The sequence below is a fragment of the Fukomys damarensis genome, unplaced genomic scaffold (assembly GCF_012274545.1).
Source record: "Fukomys damarensis isolate Sample0158 unplaced genomic scaffold, DMR_v1.0_HiC HiC_scaffold_6, whole genome shotgun sequence".
Lineage (NCBI taxonomy): Eukaryota > Metazoa > Chordata > Mammalia > Rodentia > Bathyergidae > Fukomys > Fukomys damarensis.
Genome location: NW_022900918.1, coordinates 8,408,007 through 8,414,606, shown reverse-complemented (window position 1 = coordinate 8,414,606; position 6,600 = coordinate 8,408,007).

Genomic DNA, 6,600 nt, shown 5'->3' with positions numbered 1-6,600 from the left:
CTGTCATGACCTTTGTCCATACACCTTATGTCTCAGCCAAGTTGGGCCACACTTAAAAGCTAACTATCTTACTGAAGTTTCATTTTAGATTCTGATTTTCTCTTTCTAGATTCTGGTTTAGGTTCACACCCTGAATACACCTTCCCTGACTAGAGTTCATGCCTTCTTTAACCTGTCAGAAAATTCTTGAAGGTATTGTGAATTTGTCCTTGCTTTAAGGTCCACTCACAGTGTTTTTTATCTTATTGAGTTTGTTGGTACTTTTTAAGTATACAGTTCAGTTACATTCATCATTGGGACTTGCACCTTTACATGACTGATCTTGGGTCTCATTTTTTCCCCATTCCTTTGCACTCCCTTCACCCCCTCCATCCTCCCCTATTTACAAAGACTTTGTTTCCATTTTTTCCTTTCTCATATTTTTTCTTGTCCCTTATTTCCTTTCCCTTACCCTTCCCACTTCCCCTACACCTTCAGTCCTCCTTGTCCTAGTTCAAATTATCAGTTATGCAATTTGTATACAGTTATACAATTTACACTTTTAGTTTTTCAGACAAGAGAAACTATTTGGTATTTACATGTGTGTGTCTTATTTATCTCATTTAAGAATATGATTTCAATATGCATTCATTTTTCTATGAACGACTCTAGTTTCTCATTCTTTATGGCTGAGTAGTATTCCATTTTACAGATAAACCACATCTGCTTTATCCAGTCTCCAACTAATGGGCAATTGAGCTGTTCCCAAATTTTAGCTATTACAAACTGTGCCACTATAAACATGGGTTCACATATATCACTATGGTATGATTCTTCTAATTCTTTTGAGACAAAGAATACCTGGGTCAAATGGAACCTCTAATCCTAGCTCTTTGAGGTACCTCCATATTGATTTCCACAATGGTTGCACTCCCACCAACAATGGAGAAGGGTGCCTTTCTCCCCGCATCCTCACCAGTATTTGTTATTGGTTGATTTCTTGAGAGCAGCCATTCTTTCTGGGGTGAGGTGAAATCTCAGTGTTGTTTTCATCTTTATCTCTCAAATGACCAGTGATGTTGAACATTTTTTATATATTTATTTGCTGCTTTTATTTCTTTGTCTGAGAAGTGTCTATTCATTTCAGATGCCCATTTTTGAATCAGGTATTTATATTTGGGGGACCTGATTTTTTAAATTCTTTATATATTTTAGAGAATAGTCTTTTGTCTGAGGAGCAGCTGGTAAAAACGTTTTCCCACATTGTAGGTTTTCTCTTAACTCTGTTGGTGGTTTCTTTTGCATTCACTTGCAAATTTAATCCTTTTGTGAAACCTATATCATCCCCAGAATTAGATGTTTTTGCTTCTATGTGTATACTCATATTTCTCCTGATTCTAAGAAATATTTACTAAGCATAACTTCATATTTTCTTTTTTGGTAATTATTTCTTAATGACTGCTTCTCTAAAAATACATGGTATAACTTTTTAATTTGGGGGAATTATTTTGGTCACTTGAAAATATTGCTTTTGAATAAATATTGAAGTGCTTATTTTTCTTTGAAGGAATAATGTGTTTAAGGCATTTAAAGGCAGAGGCAGTGGTGCACATCTGTAACACCTACTATTTTTATACTGAGGGAGAAAGGATGTGAGTTTGAGAATAGCCTAAGCTGCATAGCAAGACCTTGCCTTAAAATAAAATTATTTAAAACCATTTTCAGTAAAAAAATGGATATTAAGCACCTTGAAAAAGATTCAGTCTGGCTTGTTTCATTCATACAACAAATATTTATGAGCATATTTCTTATAATGGCCGGGCAATACAAGTGTGGACAAAAATTTAGTTTCATTTTACTTACATTTTGTAGTAAGCATGAATAAAACAGTGCTATATATTATTTTTATGTGAAATTTCTAAGTTGTAAGACAGAATTTTTAAGACATCCACCATTTATTATCACCATTTTGTCATGAGTATATCCAGTGTGGTATCATGACTTACTTGTACTAAAAAATTCCTTATTCATCTGAAATTCGCACTTGACATGGATTCTCTCAACCTTAAATGCTATTTAACAAATGAGTGATAGAGTTAGTAAATGAAGCTTTATATATCAGTAATGCAAACCTTAAAGTGCTGCTTTAGCAATCAAGGTGAAACTAATGTGTTAAAATAGAATATAAAAGGTAACAATAGTTTCATTTCTCTTAAAAATGTATAAATAAATTTTGAACATATGGTGCTATTCATGGAAGCAAAACAGTATATACTCTCTACCTCTTATCACTACTCAGGAGTTACTTTGGTGTAGCTGAATTTTTCTTCCTGAAAGGCTAATTATAAACTTTTTAAGGATGAAATTTTTCTCAACAAATTCACTTTTGTGATCTTAAAAACATGAATACATCTTTTGTATTTTAAAACTTTCATTTCACTAATAGTGAAATAGCTAACACACATTTTAATTGGATGGAATACAGAAATCCTACAAATTATTTATTCCTGATTTATAGACACCATGGAGATACTAAAATGTAAGTCCTTAGCTTACACTCCTCAAGATGAGCTTTGCTGGCCCTCTAACATCTTTAGGCCATATCTAATAAAGTCCTCTTTGTCTTTCTAAGTATATAAGATCTCCTTAAGCAAGACTAAATGAATATTCTTTTTGCCACAAGAGTAGAGTTCATCTGTATGGAAGATACATAGACTTTATTGCCTGGCTTACCAGGAAAATATTAAAGCAATTTTGTGAATATTATAATTTTTATCTATTAACTCTATTATTAGGAGTAAATAAACTTTTGGACATTTTAAAATACAACACAATAAGCAATTAATATATGAATTCACTTTATAATAAAATTGAAAATTATTTCTCATAGACAAGCTTGAGGCCTTACAATGAATCATGATTAACTATTAACTGAATGGTAACAACAATTTATCTTCACTAAGTACATATTACATTCCAGGCACTTTCAATATTAATTCCAGTCAAATACACATATATTTTACTTGATTATTTTTATTCATGGTATATATTATATACTTTGGTACTCTGCAGAAATAGAGCCCCAAAGAACATTGGTAGTTTGTGTTCAACAATGAAAGCGCCAAAAATTCTGTAATGTCTTCAGCCAAGATATAGGAAAGAAATATATACAGACAAAATGTACACTAAATGGGTAGGTAATCATCTTTGCTGTAGTGCAGGAAAGGACATAGAGAACAGAACGTTTTGCTTGGTTACTTGAGATACGAAGAAACACTCCCTGTAAAATTATCCATAAACTGCATTTTCCGTGTAATTTTCCACAGTTGTTCAAATGATCAGCCTCCGGATTCCCTTCTCCTGTCAATATTCTCTTTCCCTTGGTGTGGTAACAAATATCCTTAAGCTGATGAGGTAAACCTAAGAGCACTAAATTGTCAGGAATAGAAGCCTAAGCTCTCAGATAAGCTGTGCAACTACTTAGGCATAGAGAAGCTTTGAATTAATCTTTAAGATTTGATTCCCAGTACCTAAACAACAAAACGCAAAAATATTTTAATCTTGAAGAAATCAGTTACAGTGGGAAAATACTCAATCCACACAGAAAAGGTATGATATCTATATTAAAGTTTAAATTTTTCAAAACATTGCTGTGTTTGTGTGTGTGTTTGTGTGTGTGTGTGTGTGTGTTAAAGGCCTCCAGAATGCTAGGCAAATGTGCTCTACCGCTGAACTATACACCGATGCCCATAGAAAGTTTTTAAAGTGGATACTGAGTGCTCAACTTATTATGAGAAAATTCAATATGAACTAAGTCAGAAAACTCATAAAAATAACTGGTAATTAAAAAGAAGAAAGGTGATTGACTAAGGGTAGATTCAGTTTGACACAAGGCAATGGATACATGAAATTTATAAGTAGCAATAGAAAGTTTTTTTGTCAAGAGTCATGCAAATAAGCATTGACCCACATATTCAGTGCCTAAAATAAATTTGGTGAGCTTTCTTCACATTTCTTGTCAGCCTGGGTTTTGTAACAAATTCCATTTTGTGGGACCTGGGAAAATGCTAGCTGCAGGAAGGAGATTATCTTCTGTTAACCTGCTGATTACTAGAACACTGAAAAAATATGGCTGAATGGAAGGCTAAAGCAATGGTATTTGTAGTTTAATTTAGGTCAATGAACATTTGAGGAACCAAATGTAACTTGAAAACTTGAAAACTCTTTGAAAAGCTAGTTTAGCATTCTTCCTGAAATATTTGAATACATAAATCTTTTTAATAGTTTAATTATGTAACATTAAGTGTGTGAATGTGCATTTGTGTGTGTGTGTAGGAGACCTATATGCCAGCCATATACATTAATAATTTGTCCCTTTTGTTTTGGAATATTTGCTGTTAAAAAAACTAATTACTAGAGATGGACCCAATGTCATCCTTTCTGTTTTACTCTATATTATGTCTAAGAGAAAACAAACCCTCAATTAAATGTGCATTGTTCTCTTTACGAAGCCTAATTACTATAAAACTACATATTCTTATAAATAAAATTATATAAATAAAACAAAATTATATTTTAAATTTGTATAAAACATATCTAACTAAATCACTTATATCTTATTTCTTACATAACAAAATACATTGGAGATGCATCACATTGAATTTTTAAAAATTAATTTTATTGGTACATTTATAGTATACAATATAATGACATTCAGTTTTGGAAACTTGTACTTTTACATGATATGTCTTATTTCTTAATTTCTCTCCATCCCTTGCCCTCCTTTCAACTCCCCTACTCTGTCTACAAAGACTTTGTTTCCATTTTCTTATCATCACATTGAATTTTGAAACATCAGTATATTATATTTGTTGGTTATTATTATTAGTTAGTAAATAATACTCTAAGAATATTGTACCGAAAAATTGAACAGGTGTGAGTAAATGTGTAACTATTGATGTTCTTTCCACTTTTTAAATGTTGTGGGTATATTATAAATAATTCCACATATAGTTTTGTATAATACACAAGTATCCTAGAAAGCTACAGTAAATATTCATTTCATAATGTGCTTCCTGTGTTCTGTGTGAATACTAGGCTAGTTTGCCATTTAGATGGCAAATCACTATATTTTATGCCACTGTGGAAGAAACTGAATGAAAGTAGTATTTTCCTTGACGTAATTCTATTACAAAATTCTCAACAAGTACAAACATAATTTGACACCAGTGGAGGTTACAGAATGATATTATGGAGGTCAGAAAATTTTAAACATAGCATAGCTTTAAACAATAACAACAAAAATCCATTCATCTCAGAGATGATAAGGTGTTTTTTGTTTTGTTTTGTTTTGTTTTTTTTGGTGCCGGGGATTGAACTCCAGTCCTTGGTATTGCAAGGCAGGCCACCGAACCACTGAGCTAAATCCTCAGCTCAGAGCTGATAATGTAAACTGATAGAGCAGTGAAAATGGTCAGAGAATAAGTTTTTGTGCTAATACGGATAGCTTAGTTGTATAAATCAAATAATAATATAACACATGGGAAAATAAATATAGACTCATATGAAAATTACTTCTATTGGATAATTTATAATATAAGAATAGTGATGTAATCATCATAAAATATCTGTGAAAGAAAAGATTTGCAAAATTCAATTCAAAATTGAACAATGAAATTAAAACTATTAAATCTGGTTTCAAATAGTAGTTGCTGATATTACGAGTAACATTTTTGTGTCCTAAATTACATACTGAAAAACTTAAATACATATTAAATTTGTAGGACGGTAGTTTGAAAAATTAGGTTGAAAATTATGATGGTCTCAAAGTCCACAGGATTAAAAATTATCAATACACTATACTTACTTGGGAATAAAATTGGACCAGTATCCTACAATGATATTTTAAACAGTAAAAATTAAGCCATAAATGATGCTTGGACTAATTACAAAATTGTGTGAATTAAAATTTTAGTGATGATTTCAGGCAAACCTTACTTATATGGTATTAAGCCTCACTTCTTTTCTAACAATTTTATTTCTTATCATTTAGGAGAACTTCGTACCTGAGGAATGGTGCGGATAACTAGTGGAATGTTGAGTAAGGAGGGCATTATTTTATTAGACTTGTATCTACCATACCCTCTCCGTGTTTGCAATGTGTATCAATTACTCTTTATATCTCCAGAGTAGTTTATGAACTAAAATTTTCAAAGTACCTAAGTTTTAAGTTTTTGAGCTAAAAATTTCAAGCAATGTGTGCTCTCATTTAGCCCCTACCACAGATGTTTGCCGCTGTTCTTCCAAGGATAAATCATTAACCCCATCTAAGTAGAAGAGCCAAAGTCTCTTCTTTCATTTGCTGAGTGAATGCACTGTTTTAAAGTAATTCTCTAAGTGGTAACCACTACAAACAATTGCCCTTTTGCTCATCCAGTCTTTGTTTGACATTGTCTAGTGAAAGGAACAGCTGGGGTGTTATATAGTTCCCTTTGTCCCCCATCATTCTTTGTGTTGAAAAGGGCTTCAGATAGTTGGATCGTTCCATAGAATTCAAGCATACAATCTGTTGTCTATATTATTTTTCAAAACCAAAAAAAAAAAAAATGCTGATTGCCTCAG